General features: G+C 36.9%; 1 protein-coding gene across 1 annotated transcript in view; it reads left to right on the top strand.

Moving 5' to 3' along the window:
- Nucleotides 1-2,326: 2,326 nt before the first annotated feature.
- The window catches only part of LOC138712094 (maltase 2-like), a 52,336-nt gene continuing 38,090 nt past the window's right edge, over nt 2,327-16,572 (top strand). Inside the window, exon 1 of the mRNA XM_069843488.1 lies at nt 2,327-2,388. The gene's annotated coding sequence lies outside the window, so the exon portion shown is untranslated. The remainder of the gene's footprint in view (nt 2,389-16,572) is intronic.

Consider the following 16,572-nt stretch of genomic DNA (forward strand, 5'->3'; position numbering starts at 1 on the left):
CCTCCAGACTTGTTTGGAACTCGGGGGAAGGGAAGTAGTGTTGAACGTATGATGCGGAACTTTTTTGGACACCCTGTAGACATGCGGCGGGTAAAATAAACGTCCATTAAAGACAGGGCTCCAGGTCTAAATTTCCTGCCTCGAAGATACATGTTTCCGCGGACTTTGCGGAACTCCGATAGTCTGTGTTACTCAACCGGTAAACAAGAACATCGGTTTCTATCATCGTTGAGAACTTGTACACTTGATTCCATTAATGCAGTCTCGTTTCTTAGTCTTACTAACAACGAAAACTGTGTCTTCTAACTCCATCTCTACTGAGCACGAGCGGGTCGACTCGTCAGTATTTTTGTATTCCGGTTTTCAGTTGTGTCCAAGCTAGAGTAGTAGCTACACAACTGGTTTGCGATGTATGCCAACATTTCAGAGGAGCAGCGGCATGCCACTGCCACTGCTCTTTGGAATGGCTTTCTGTGTGTCTGTTTTATACAGTGCGTATACTAACTGGCTCCGTAGTGAAGCAAGCGGCAGTATTCGACCCGGCAGCAATGTAAAGTTGGTACTGTGAAACGCCTGGTTTGGATGTAGGAATATTACATCTCCTCTCTCGCTCCCTCCCACCCTCCACCATTCAATGCGACCAAGGTCATTGACTCTACCTGCATGATACCAACACAATTCCTCGAGTCCCTGCGTTCTGCTTGCCACTTCTCCTGCGGAACCAGTTAGTATACGCACTGTACAACTTAGGCCTACTACAGGCATCCAACAAACAAAACTCAGTGCGCAGAAACCAGCGGGTGTGACTGTCTCGCGCAGATGACGTATGCTCCCTTTCCCAGCATGCTCCCCGTCTCCAATCACACCACCGACACTATGCGCATGCGCACGTTATTATCTTCTTGTGCTAAACTGAACACGTGTTATTGCTACAGAGTCAGGGAGTCACAAAGCGTTTTATATTAAATATCAATTTAATTTAATTTAAATATTTAAAATTTTAAAATGAGGACAGTTCCAGTGAAGATAGATACCGATTGTGACTTAGAAAGAGACGATGTTGACTTCTTGTAATGTTACATTCACTTAATTGGTTATTGTTACAGCTGCTCTTTGAGTGCAACCGTAGCCGTTCTAGCTATTATTAAAGAACCCGCATACTGCAGGGGGGTAAGAGGGGTATAGCACGCGCGGAGCGAGGAGTCTGAGCTGAGTTTTGCTTCAGGATACCTATAGCATAGCCAGTGTGTGTGTGTGTGTGGGGGGGGGATAATTAGTGGCTGTAAACAAACTTCGTAACGTGACGGCATTAATGGAGTAGAAGTGCCTGTGAAAGATACCACGCCCTCTCATGCACACTAAGAATCGAATCACTAATGAGTTTCTGTAGTGAATAAGTATCCATGGAACGAACACACAAAATATGCATATTTTGCGCTTTTCTACCTATTATTATTATTAATGGAGTAGACCGCACAAGGTCGTCAAAAGCTTGCGGAAGAAATGATAGGGAATAGAATGTATTTGTCGTCCGATGTCAAAGATAATACAGCCTAGAGACAATTACGACATTGGGCTTAATTTTCACATATGCTCTAGTTTCAGCCTTCCAAATGTTTAACAAGTTTCTTCGCATTGTTGTGTGACAGGACCTTTCGCAAAAAAAATAATGCACTCTCCTGCGTGAGAAATATGAAACGCGCTGAAGACTGGAGTATGCTTACTTTTTATCTTTTGAGAGACTTGTGTGTACAACTTTGATATTGGTGAAAAGAAACTTCTTCGTCAAGGGGAAGGTATTCACTACCGCGCCCCCCACTCTCCCCCCCCCCCAGAAAAGGAAGATTTGTAATTTGTTTGTATTTATACTGTACAAAGCTCGTAAGAGATTCTTCACATATATCAAAGAAACAAATAATAATAATAATAATAATAATAATAATAATAATAATAATAATAATAATAATAATATCAAAGAGCCTTGGGTTAGTGAGACAAATATTTTTCTAATAGAATTTGGCGATATTTCCATACAATGTACGAGTCTTACAAAATTCAGGCTGCGGTCTTCGATCGAAGATGGTATTCGTTCATTGCGTTGTATGTCACACCCAAATTTGTGGCAATTAAAATAAAAACGGCTCGTTACATTTTGCAAACCATGACGAGAACTCCTCTTCAGGATGAATCTACTACTGACTTTAAACCCATGACGCCGCTTTAAAGGCTTAGAGTGATTCCACAGTGTCATCATGTCTGTCCTTGAGATGGCAGGCGTGATGTGGAATGTAGAATGTGGGAAGACGCCAGAAGAGGCGGGGGAGAAAACAATACGTTCCACAGTTTCCAAGAAAAGAACCGTCCATAGACTGATCTACGGAATATCAGGTAAGACATCAAGCCAAATGACTTTCATCGGTATGAAGGACACTTCAAAAACATAATTCCAACTGATTTTATGCTGCTAAACAATATTTTCTACATACTTTGAATAATGAGGTAATAAAAAAGACCTTGTCTTGGACCCCTTAACTAGGTGAAATACGGGAATCAGCCTCCCCAGGAACAATGTAGACGTGTAGATTTTCCTTTCTTCCTTCACTGAGAGTAAGAACATCATGGAACTGTGCACAAAATGGCGTCATCGTGCATTAGCCTTACTTCCGTCAACATCGCATACTGTCATACTCGTTCGCCACGTTGTCTCATCCATTTTCCCATGGGAGTGCGGTGTGGCAAGATCATACGCGAAGAGACCAGGCAGACATCAGAGCTGAGGAGGTACCAGTGTGGCAGCGCTGATTCTCCGCGCATACTCTCTGTCTCTGTTTCAGAGTCTTTCTCTTTCTCGCGGTGGCCTCTATTCTAGCTCGTTGGTATTCATGAAGATCGCCATTTCGCGTTACGTTTAGCTAAGAGCTACTTGGTATGAATTTGATGGTTTTGGGGGGCCGGCAAATGTTTGAAGTAGCATTGTTTTGTATCGTATTCGAGCTCTGGAAATTAGAGAAATTTTATACACACGCGCATATGAGACATGCATTTTACGTTAATTTTTATTATTCCAACAATAGGCAGCCTAATTACGTAATTAACTAATATTTAACATAAATAGTACGACTGTCTAATCAGATATAATATACTACAAAAGACTCTATTGTCGAGGGACATAATTAAAGCTTATAAGTCTCTTAATTGTTACATTACAGCTGATGTTCTTTACAAGCAAAATAACACCTGCTGTATGTAATCATAGTCAACTTACTGTTTTAATAGGCCTACCTGACAATTGTAGAATCCCTTTGGTTAGAAAAAAGTAATTACTCGATAGGGCCTATAGGCTAATAGTTACGAATTGAATTATGTTCAATATTGTTCTTCTTCCATTTTTGATATCGTATTCTGCACAGTAATTTCAAAACCATTTCAATGTTGACTATCTTTCGAACTTTGATCGTTTTCAACACTTAGGCTATCATTTCATTTCATTATTGCGACAAATATGCCTACAGTATGTTGGCAGATGTAATCAACTACTACACAAGTTATGATGTGCTTAAAAGTGGACGTCTGTGATCGCTGTATTATAACATTGCACACGACAAAGTCACGATTTATGAAGAAAACTGTTTTACTAATTTTTATGAGTCTTAACAAAGAGGACTTCCAAATCTTTTCACTGGATTTCTCGACCAGAATTCTGGACAGAATCCGGTCATGCGAACCCGAACACGAAAAGCAGACCGAAGTAATTGTGAGATTTTTAAACGCTATTTAACTTAGCCTACCTGTGATGAAGATAATTGAACTTAAGTTAATACTTATCATTTTTTCTTTTACTTTCTCTGTTTGTCTCTTTTTCTTTCAGTCTGGGGATGGGAGAAGGTTTACCACTAAAAGCGCTCCTTCGGTGCGATACTAAATTAGCCCCAAAGTTATATTTATCCTTTTTACATTATTCAATAGTATATGCCTGCAGGCTATTTTCTTTATACCTTCAGTCTGTTTCGCTACATAGGCTACTTACGTAGGCCTAAGTAGGATTTAATTATGAAAACAATTAATTACATAATATAAAGTTGATTTGAAATCAATGTTTTTAAACATTACATAAAATGCCAATGTTTATACATTTGATTGTAAACAATTAGAAAAAAATATCATTTCAAACATCATGTTAAATCTACATCTGAAACATGATTAGTGTAATATGTTACTAGTGAGTGATATATGCCATGGAGAAGTAAAGACACCGGCTATCCTACCCCACTATCTCCTTGCTTAGTTGATTCATGAGTGATGCCTTATTGGTGTCACGTATGAGGTTCAAACCTGTCTTCGGACAGTTGACTAAACAACGATATGTTAAATCTCTCTCATTTTTACCTTTTCCACACTTCTCATAGGCCTAATATGTTTAGTTTATTGTAACTGTAATCGTGTAATCGATTTTTTTATTTTAGTAGGTTATTTTACGACGCTGTATCAACATCTGAGGTTATTTAGCGTCTGAATGAGATGAAGATGATAATGTCGGTGAAATGAGTCCGGGGTCAGCACCGAAAGTTACCCAGCATTTACTCATATTGGGTTGAGGGAAAACCCCGGAAAAAACCTCAACCAGGTAACTTGCCCCGACCGGGATTCGAACCCGGGCCACCTGGTTTCGCGGCCAGACGCGCTAACCGTTACTCCACAAGTCGTAAACAGACTTACGTCAATTGTCATGAAACTACTAAATTACCCTCGTAATGGTTAAAAATAAAGTAGGTACGCCTACCTATATAGCCTACTGGATTGAAGATCATCGTATCATAAGTTATATTTATCTGAAAATAGGTGGATTCTTAATGCAATTACGGAACGTTGCTTGTGGACGAGAGGGTCGGGCTAGTCAAAGTGGAAAAGGTGACTTCAGGTTTCAATGGAGGAGAGGGATAAGCGAGATAAAACTGAAATCCCTCTCCCGATCGATGCTTATCTGTCAGCCTTCAACTCCGTACATATCTGGAGGCGGCAGAGCTGGCAGCCACCTCTTCTAGTTCCTATTTTCCCGTTGCAAGTGAGGACAGAAAGTGAAGTAGATGGGATTCTGCAGACTTGCCTATATAATAACAAAATGGCAATTGCACTGAATGGAAAGTGGCCTTCGGGACAAAAAAAATATTGATTGAAAATGATTCAAATTGCCTTGGTTGTAATTTGGTTTATTTTAGGAGTTCAGACCTATTGTCCACAAAAATATCACACAATAACGAGAACAAGATTTATTTATTCATTTATTTAATACTAAAACTAAAATCCACGATACTATAGCCATACGAGATATCAGGGCTGCCGTCTAGAAGTCAACTGTGTTAGCTATATGGTTCAAGCTATAAAATAAATAATTAATGCAAAACTGAACAATTATATTTGTCCAAATTGCGAAAAGCTTGTGCAACATTCTAAAACATTGTACAGAAAGATAAAAGTAATACGATTTGCAGGAAAAACAATGTAACTTCGTTTCTTGAACTCAAATTATGTTATAAAACTAAAATCCACGATGCTATAGCCATACGAGATATCAGGGCTGCCGTCTAGAAGTCAACTGTGTTAGCTATACGGTTCAAGCTATAAAATAAATAATTAATGCAAAACTGAACAATTATATTTGTCCAAATTGCGAAAAGCTTGTGCAACATTCTAAAACATTGTACAGAAAGATAAAAGTAATACGATTTGCAGGAAAAACAATGTAACTTCGTTTCTTGAACTCAAATTATGTTATAAGTAATTCAATAGATCTATGTTTAGTTAGAATCAATTAGACCCTACTGCTGAATTTACATCACCTTAAAATAAGTCTATTTTTATGAGCACTCAAAGTATTGGAATGGAAGCACTTGGGAAATTAAATTCTATAGTAGTAGGCTCGTTAAGATTTATTGCTGAAAGGCTGTCTAATTTCATTTTTTACAAGATTCATGCAATTAAATCCCCGCTCACAATTTACAATATACCATGGAATTGTTGCAGCACGCTGTATAACTAAATCAATTAAAGTAAATTGTTCACTTAACTTGTTAACACAGACCTACATGAATTTTATAGTACCAACACTTTGAAACCCATTCCTCAATATCTATTGTTCAATATCTTCTTGAACATTATCCATTCCATTAACATTTCATTTAAATTTAGATTCTCCAGAACATAACATAATTCATACACATATCTTGATTTAATTTTCCCTAAAATCATTATCGTTATACCTCTGACTGAGATTCTGGCTGATAGGCCTATGTCTGTCATCATGTAGTAGGCCTATATCTCACTTGACGATATGTATCAGAGAGAGAACAATAATGTTTGTATACATCTGAAATCTGATTAGTGTAGTAGGGCCTATCTTACTAGTGAGAGATGTATGCAATGCGGGCAAAGGAGCTGGTCACCCTATCCCATTATCTCCTGCCTTAGTTGCGTCGTCAATGCTGCCTCATTGGCGTCACTTATGAGGTTCAAACCTGTCGTCGAACAGTTGACTAAACAACAAACGATTTTATTTAGCTCTTTTAGAAAAAATTATATTATGTATATAATTTTATAATTAGATCACTCCAAAGCATGTGATCAAAGTGCTCTTGGAGAAACGTGTAAGTAAAATTGTAAGCCTAGACATTAAGAACATTAAGATAATAGGCTAGGCTTATATAATTTTTAAACAGAATAAGAACTGAAACTGTGTTGGAAAGAGTACGATAAGTGAAGAAAGAATGATGCTGAAACTGATCATGAAGGGAAAAAGGAATTGAAGAGTCCACTGCAAGAATGATGGATGTCACTTTCTTGTCGAAAATGAACCAAGACTGTCAATACATAGCTTAAGACATATAGAATGTACATAGAGAGTTATATGGCATTAACACTGATAGTCATTGCCCAGTAATGATCGGAAAATCACAGTTAAGCTTTGAGCGCTAAGCATTTCAAACTTTCAATTGCTTCTCCTGCAAAATGTATTCCAAATGACATCCATCATTCTTTGCAGTGGACTCTTCAATTGGTTGGATCACTGCCTGAGAAGAAATTGCATACTGAAGGATGCACTGGAAGGAATGGTGAACGGAAGAAACGTTCGGGGCAATATCTAGGCCGTTGACCTTCCCGCTGCGGGTCAATCAGAAGCTAGAAGATGACGGAGCTAGTCATCGAAAGTTTGAAATCAACAATCGCACTCAATTGGCTCAGAGCCCGGGAAGAATAGAATTAATCAAAAGATTATCTGTTTGTTTTCGTGAGAATTTCGTGAAATAAACACAATTTAAAGTACTAATTTCGTGAGTATTAGCTAATCCGTTGATATCATTAGATTTCACGAAATTTCGCGGTTAAATATCATTCCTTTTCTGGATTACCTTCGTGAAATTTGTGTTTTTAGCTAAAAGGTATCCCCGTAACATGCCATTAAGGCACTTGGGGGGCATGGGGGTAGAGCCCCATGCTTTCCATGACCTCGGCACTAGAATGAGATGGTGTGGTCGGCACCACGCTCTGACCGCCTTTTACCCCCGGGAAAGACCCGGTACTCAATTTTATAGGAGGCTGAACACAACTAAATTTTCAAACATTCCGCGTATTTCGTTAATACCAAAAATCACACCCACACGCGTCAGTGAAGAGATCGTAGGTGGTAAAATGATAAGAATTGAATATTTATAAATTTGAGTAAAAACGGCGTAAGTACATTTCTGGGAACATTATAAAACCATTAGGTAGCCTTTATTACTGGAATGGAATGGAATATTGAATTTGAATATTATTCAGTTTGATAACGTAATTTTAAACTAAATTGAACTAAAGATGGCGTGAGGCTGAGTTGAACACGTGCCAAAGACGCCCGCGTCTGGAAACCACGGCGGCGTAAGGTGAGCTCCTGTCTACGGATTCTGGGCAACTATAAATAACCAGAAATGCAGCTACAGATTCCCCCAGCCAGTCCACCAAATCACCCGACAACCGCACAGCGCCGCGTCAACTAAGAGTCCAACAAGCAGCAGGAGGTGCGGGCAGTGTCACTGCAGCACTGCCCCCCGGACCTCCCCGCGATGCATGGGCGCCTGGTGCCACGAGTCTCATTCTGGTTACGACTAGGGCTGTTTGTTGTCTCGCAGGCGGACTTGCACGTGAACAATGAATGTCATTCCGCAGCTCGAGCACGCTCGGTCGGTGTGATATTGATCACGTTACCGCTCGAGTAAACTGAAAACTTTTCCATTACACGTCAAAATATTATCAATGGCAAGCCAATTTGGCCCTAACACTCCACATGAGAGCAGGAGAACATGGAGCCTGAGGAACGTGAGAGTAACACACGCGCTTTTTGAAACAAAATGGCTGTCGAAATAAAGATCCCGTACAAACTTGCACAAAAGATTACCTATAAATACCAGAATCGTTCCAAAGAGATACAACATTGCTCCAAAGAATAATAAAAAAATTTGTCAAAACGTGTTGATTATTCAACACATTTGATTTTTTTCGAATATAGTCTTCATACTATTGAACAAATTTACATTTTAACTCTGTGGAACTTTTTTTTTTTCATAAAAATCGTTTTCAGTATAAATATATACGGTAGAAACATTTCATAACACTAAGAAAATTCATTCTTCATATTATACATCAAGATTATATAGGCCTAGGCAATTTTTTATTCTCTTTTACAGAGGAGGGACCCGAAGGCTTAAACTGCAGCCTGAGGCTTATTGTATTTACTACTCCTGTTCTGTGAATGAATGAGTAGCCGAAAGACCGAGCTCTTGTACAAGTACAGCACGCCGCACCGTGAACTTAACCCGGTCTATGATGATGATGATGATGATGATGATGATGACATGTGAATTAATGATGGCGAAATGAGACCAAGGTTCAACGCCCAAAAAGATGCACAACAATTCTACTTCAATTCTATTTCAATCCCAGAAAAAAAAAACTCAACCAGGTAACTTGTCCCGTGTCCGCTCGTTTCACAATCAGTTTATTAAAATAGCCCGAATCCAGAATTAAATAATCTTAATAACATTTTAGTATAATTATTGTTATTACATTTATATAAATTGGAAATTTCTATAAATTATTTACCGGGAACTATTTCGGGCACATATTTTTCTTTTCTTTCTTTTTTTTTTTCCGAATAGTATTTTTCTCCAGTTTCTACTTACACTAATTTTAATTGTAGACCTACCACTTAATTTATAGTACGTCTATTAATATTACGTAGGCCTAACTGACCCTAGCACGAACTTTTAGTCTTTTGGGTGCAAATTGTATATTTTAAATAGTCCTGTGTAAGTTAGGCGTATAGTCTATGTAATTTGTAATTCAATTTAAATTCAATAAATACATACAATGCAATTTCAATTAAAATTGAAAAAAAATAGGAAATTTACATACATAAGAACAAATCAATGACATCTTACGATCCACGACGCGTTAAACTGGAAATAGTAAAATCATAGAACAAGTCATGACATTCAAGTAGGCCTATACTTAAGTATAGGCTATAGTCTAGATAAAAGCAGCAACAGACTAACAGATCAAGCCGTCCATCAAGCAAAGAAAAATAAATTTGGATACATCTTGCTTACACATCTTTTAACACTATATCACTTTGGAAAACATATTGTGTCTTTCACTTGTTAAATTGTATGTTACCTTGTTAACATGTCTCGGCCTGCTATTGGCCATCATCAGAACTGGTTATTGCTGGTCTTGACGCCTTTTGTTTTGTTTCCTGTGGGGGTGTGTTTGTGTAGTGTAATGTGGAGTCAAAGAGTGTGTTCGGAAATTGAGTTGTGTGTTGAGAATTTCATTTGGACACTAGAACAATACGAAATATACAAACACTAAACACACTAGAACAATACGAATATACAAACACACAAAAACACATCCAAATGAAATTCTCAACACACAACTTAATTTCAGAACATACACACTCTTTGACTCCACATTACATTACACAAACACCCCCCACCCCAGGAAACAAAACAAAAGGCGCCAAGATCAGCAACAGCAGGCCGAAACATGTTAACAAGGTAGCATAAAATTTAACACCTGAAAGACACATAATATGTTTTCTTAAATTTGGATGCTAAATAACACAACTTGTAAAAATAAACATTCGAGAAAAGAAACAAACAGAAGCAAGTATATACCAGATGATTCAGTAAAAGTGAAAATAAAAAAGAAATAGGAGTTATCTTTAGGTACATTTCTACAGTGAGTGATATTTTCAAGAAAGGTCTATAAAATAAATTTATGAATACTAGAGTAATAGGCCTAATGCTAGACGGGAATTGACTGTATAGACCTACAGATGTTAGGTTAGCTGGGGAATGTCATCACCATCAGACTTTCTTAATAACCGATGACCTGTTTAAGATTTTTGAGATAGTATGTATGAGCGACTACTGTAAACCCTTAAAAAAAAAAAAGCACATAGGTGCAATAGGACATGCTGAATTAGCCTACACTGTGGATTTTACAGGCAGTATTTCTGCATTAATGCCTAAAATAAAAAAAGTTGCTAATGGCGTCACCCGTGGGAAAGGGATTTTAGGATCTGCCTGTAATTTAATTTGGGCGAATGAAATCGGAAAATTTGTACCGACTAATTTTTTTTTTTTACAATTTAGCTCCATAGCCAATCACAAGAAACAAATCTCAAAGGAACAATGCCATTCGGTTTAAATCCTTGTTTTTGTTATCAAGTTAAGCCCAGCGGTCAAGTTCACTCCTAAATAATGTTGTCACGGTAACGAGTTACACAATGTGTTCAAGATACAAATGAAATAATTGAAAGATATACATACGTTTTATAGCAGAAATCAAGAAAATGCTGAGTCAATTGTAGAATTAATTTCTATAGTGTATTAAAACGGTTAATATTAAAGGATGTAAATTTGATGATTATTTAATAGAGACATTGCTAAGAAGTATACAGTCTGTGGGAAAGGATATAGCTATTATTTATAGGCCGCAGTTGAAAGAGATGGTTACAGGAATTGTTAAAAAAAAGTCGCGGGACCAAGAAATTATCTGATAAAATCTTCTGATGGAATAATATTTCATAAATGTACTGATCATTTGAAAGAGAGAAGAGTTTAAAAGCTAAACAGGGAGGATATGATATGTACCTATTGAAGGCCGTGGATTGCTATGGTATCGTTTTGTTTTTTGGTTATATTGTAGAATGAATAAATATTTTATTATTTTATAAATAACAATTTATTGTAATATTATATAGGCCTGCCTATACCATTTCCACCGGGAGTATACTCAATTGCAGTGTGAATAAATGCATACAATATAAACTGCTTATAGGCCTACAGTATTTTAAGGACAACTGGATATCACTGATATGAATAACAAACAGTCCACACACCATCAGTTTACTCTCTCAATCTATGACGTCAGCGTGTGTGGTCAGTCTCTATTTGGATTCGCGGATATTCTTCATCACCTGGTTTCCTAGGTTGCGCGGGGAGCAGGAGTATCGAGGAGGTGATGGCCTGTAGAGCCGACAGGGGGCCTGCGCTTCGAGCTGCCGCCACGGACTCTGGCTGCCGCCAATTAGTGCGGAGAGAGGATAATCGGCCGGATCATGTCCTGCGAGGGTCTTGGCAAAAAGCACACCACGAGGAAGATATCCGCTAAAGCTGACTAAACCGAAGCTAATCACTCCCGATTAGGGACGCAGCATGGCATAAGAGGTGACAGCGAACAGAGCACAAGGTCGATGATGTGTCTTGTCTCTTCGCGCTTGGCAGTGTTGCCAACTCTCTCTAGCCATTGAACGAGAGTGCTGAGAGCTGTATGACTAAATGACGAACAAATTCTTTATTTTACCTACTCTGTTTTTAAACTACAGAAACTTAACAGAAACAAAGGACAAAGGTTATTTTTTAAACCATGTAAGTCAAGAATTGTAAACTTGTGGGAAAACGACAAAAATAGATGAATCAATAAACTAGAATGTAGACCTAATTGTAAAAATGTTTGATGTTTGCTTCTAAAAGTTACATCTTGAGTGAAAAAGTCAGGAACCATGTCATTAACTTGCATATAATATTAAATTTGCTGCTAGATAAGTTAAAATGTTCAAGGCTTACGGAATTTAAAAACGTAATGAACAATATTTTGTTGTATATCAATAAAACCAATAAATTCAGGCTCAATTTATAAAGTAACATAATGTGTGTTGCAATAATTTGTTTACTTGCATTGCTCAAGTATACAAAATGTAGGCCTACACATTAAAATTATTAACAAGTTGTACTGAGGCACACAAGGAAAAAATATAAATATTTCACAAAACTACACAGAGAATATTTCAGGAATAGGGATCCTCAGTTCATCTTCCTGTCAGTTATGTCCTAATCACACACTCTTCCAGAAACTTTGAATTTCCTTTTGATTAGGTAAATATACCTGACATTTTCTCAGATTCTCTATTTTATTTAGCCTACAATCATTGGAAGACTGTGCAAGTGTGCTCTTTTTTCTGGTATCACAATGGCGGGTATCTTAATCTTATAACACTTTTATGAAATAGTAGTTTTATTCCCTTTTTCTTTTTGACGAGTTCACTTATCTCACTGTCGTCGGCTGAAGACATGGTTATACAGTATAAACAAACAATCGGAACGAAAACTATAACAAATTAAATACAACCTTGCTTTACTGTTTGAATGGCTAGCATGTTATCAACGCACTTTAGCGGCAAACATGGTTACGTTGAGACTTGACTTAATTGCTTGACTTACGGGGTTTCAACACCAAAGCAACTATAAAAAATATGTTGTTCTCACAGCTATTCTATACACCAGACTTATTGTTAGTAAATCTCTCCTCCGGTGATCTCCCGTGCTACCGTAGGTGGTAGAGGGGGATACGGAGAAATGGGGAGATTCGGAGGGAAGCGACAGTCGGAGGACGAAGATCTCAAGGACGATCGACAGTCTAGCACAGTGGTACTCATTACGCGGCCCGCGGGCCGCATATGGCTCTCGAAGACATTTATTGCGGCTCTTGAACTAATATTACTATTAGGACTACTAGGCCCTATTATTTTTCTGAGAATTGTTTTTTTTTTAACTTCTTTAATAAAGTGCAACTGGTGAAAACTTTGGTTACCCTGCATCATTACTGCTAGTGAAGGACTTCAACAATTACACGTAGGCTATTTGTTTTCTTTAAAAAAGCTAGTGTCATGTCTCACGTGCTTATTATATGTTGATATAATAATGGGTTATAAATGTTTTTATCTTAATGTATATTACAACAGCGTACATTCAAATTTTGATAACAAGTATCCAAAATATTCCCAATCAAGGGTAGAAAAACTGAAAATGTTAAAAATGCCCGTAGGCCTAATATCTGAACAGAATGTAATGTATGCCACTGCGCATAAAAACGAATTGACTATAAAAGCATCGTGTCACGTAATAGAAATAAAGCCATTTACAGATGCATAGATTTTAAGGAGTGCCTTCTAGCTGCGTGTGACACTTCATTTGATAAATGTTAAAATTCAAAATAGATTACAGATTTACAAATTAAATAGAACACCAAATCAATCTGCTCGTATTGATATGATTTTGCAGAAGAGTAGCAGAGTCTGCCCTTAATCTTCAAGACTACTAAAAATGTGTTAGTTATTTTATATTTAAATAATAATAATAATAATAATAATAATAATAATAATAATAATAATAATAATAATATTGTTTTAAATACAATAATTAAAAATCAGCGTATTTTGTTAAACTTCTTTACTGTAAAATGCATTTGGCTCTCGGCAAATTACTATTTCTCATTTTTGGCTCTCCTCTAATTTCTAGTGAGTACCACTGGTCTAGCAGCTTTACTATGTAAAATAGATCGTTTACTAGAAGATATTTGTAGACCACATAAGTTACATTATTAATACTTGTTAGCAGACCAGTAAAATCATTTAAGACTGATAGCTGAAACATGGCAATCAGTGTTAAAAGATTCAACGTTGGCTGTCCCTGTCTCTACGATGTAGCTACATGTAATTATTCCAATCGCCCACGATACGCATGTTCACTGTGTCGAGCAGTACAATGCCAAAGTAGAGAATTTTGATATGTCATGAAATATAATTTGAATTTCCTTCCCAAAATTTTGTCATAATATTCCATTCACTCTGTTAGACCATATTTTGCTAAGTTTTCTGGACGTCATTGTGATAATTGAAGACCTTTACATAAATATGACTTCTTAAATAAATAAATTCTGTAGGATGTTCCATTAATTTTCTATTTATACATGTTTACCAGATATTGCCATTGATTTAGTTTTTTTCTTCTGAGATCTTCATATTATAGTTCTGTAGACCCAGTAGTAATTTATATAGGCCTAACAAGTGGCGAAATAGATGTTTTCTTTTACGAGTTTCTTAAAGCACGAGTAAAGAAAACCACCATTTAATCAAGAGTCATATTTTCGTTTAGTTCTCCATGTTGTCTTTTACATGCGAGTATCTCTCAGAAACCTCAGATACTGTAAGTATTAGTATCATTAGCCTACTCCTTATATTAAGATTTCGAATAAAATTAACAACAAAATTACAAATGCCTATTCTTATGTTATCTTGCTGGTAAATTGTTACAAAGGCAACCGCTAAAGCGTAGTCTACAACCACCGCCACCGCCTTCTAAATAGACCTTCGGTGCTTACAACTAGATTGTTTCATTTTAATTTTTCATAGCTCAAATTTGTATATTTTAAAAATGTTATTAAGTTTTTCTGTAAATATTCAAATGGCGATGCAAAAAAATGTCCCTTTCCTCTTTTTACATAGGCTACTTTGCCATGAGTAAGTAGGCCTACTGTTACAGGCATTCATGTCCTCTAAGCAGTTGGGGAAATGTTTATTTACTGTAACGTTTTTGATGAGTACGGAAGACTGCTAGAATATTCTTATCGTCTACGTTGCGACAAGGAAATTGATAATACATTATTATCAAAATCTTCCCTCACATTACGCACAATATCTCCACATGTAGACAAATATAAAACATATTTATGTAGCCTACCTAATATTAGCAAAGATCCCGCAGCAATAACACGCCAAACTCTCTTAAAACCCAGTCACAGAATTTCATTCCACAGCGTTCCATGCTGCCTGAAGAAGTTTCACTTCAGAAAGATGCAAAACTTAAAAACTTAACACAATTATTTGGAGCTCGTATTATTATTATTATTATTATTATTATTATTATTATTATTATTATCATCATCATCATCAAGTAGTTATAGTAAGCGCATCGGAAGATTAAGGTGTCGTATCGAAATACTCCAACCTTGAACATCTGGACCAAGCAGTTTTCAATGTAGACCTACTTATGAGGAAATATTTAAGATAACGTATATCAATGCTTCTGTTGAAGATTATGACATGAGATTACACCTATCTCTCTTGTCTTCCCTCCCCTCCACGATGTGTAAATTTTTTTTATTTTGGTAGGTTATTTTACGACGCTTTATCAACATCTTAGGTTATTTAGCGTCTGAATGAGATGAAGGTGATAATGCCGGTGAAATGAGTCCGGGGTCCAGCACCGAAAGTTACCCAGCATTTGCTCGTATTGGGTTGAGGGAAAACCCCGGAAAAAACCTCAACCAGGTAACTTGCCCCGACTGGGAATCGAACCCGGGCCACCTGGTTTCGAGGCCAGACGCGCTAACCGTTACTCCACAGGTGTGGGCCGATGTGTAGAAAGAACACACTTGATCTATTGTGCTTCTTCTAACTCGCAAGGTATTTTTAGTCCCTGCGGCAACTATGTGGTCTATACTCTAGAGCAGTCATGTCAACTGATGCCCATAGGGGCAAGCGCGCGTTTTAGAGCTCAGTAGAGCCTGAGGGCTTTACAGCGGAAAGGAAAGAGACAGACGAGTGAGGTTGTATATGCCGCTTGGTCGAGCTATATTCAGGGATGACCAGCACTGATTCTATGGATAATGAAAGAGAACTTATTAGAACTGTACTCATGTTAATTTTTAGATTTGTCTGAGAGCTATAAGTACATTATAATAATGTAAGTTTTAATTTCAATGCTCATTTTTCACAAGTTTACTTTTTATTCAAAAGGAATATTTTCTCACTTTTTTGACAGAAAAGTGAAATTTTCAGATATGTTTATTTAGTAGCTTTACAGGTTATTGAAACAATGTTTTCGTAAATCTAATATATCGTAAATACGTATTACTGAAGATAGTGTATTGAACATTTTGAAAATATTCGCATGGAAAATATTTGTAAGGAAATGAATTAACAAAGGAACTACTGTTACATCATAAACAAAAGATATGTGTCCATGTGTTGTAAAAACGTCAGCTCCATAGCTTCAGCAGATTTCGAGAAAATAATTTAATATTCTGATGATAGAAAATTGCACACCAACATCACCTTAAAAGCATAATGTGAAAAGAGTTTTGTTATGTAATATTAGTTACAGTTAAAAGATATACCTAGGTAACTTTGCTTTGTTC

This window comes from Periplaneta americana, chromosome 13 (genome assembly GCF_040183065.1).
Source record: "Periplaneta americana isolate PAMFEO1 chromosome 13, P.americana_PAMFEO1_priV1, whole genome shotgun sequence".
Lineage (NCBI taxonomy): Eukaryota > Metazoa > Arthropoda > Insecta > Blattodea > Blattidae > Periplaneta > Periplaneta americana.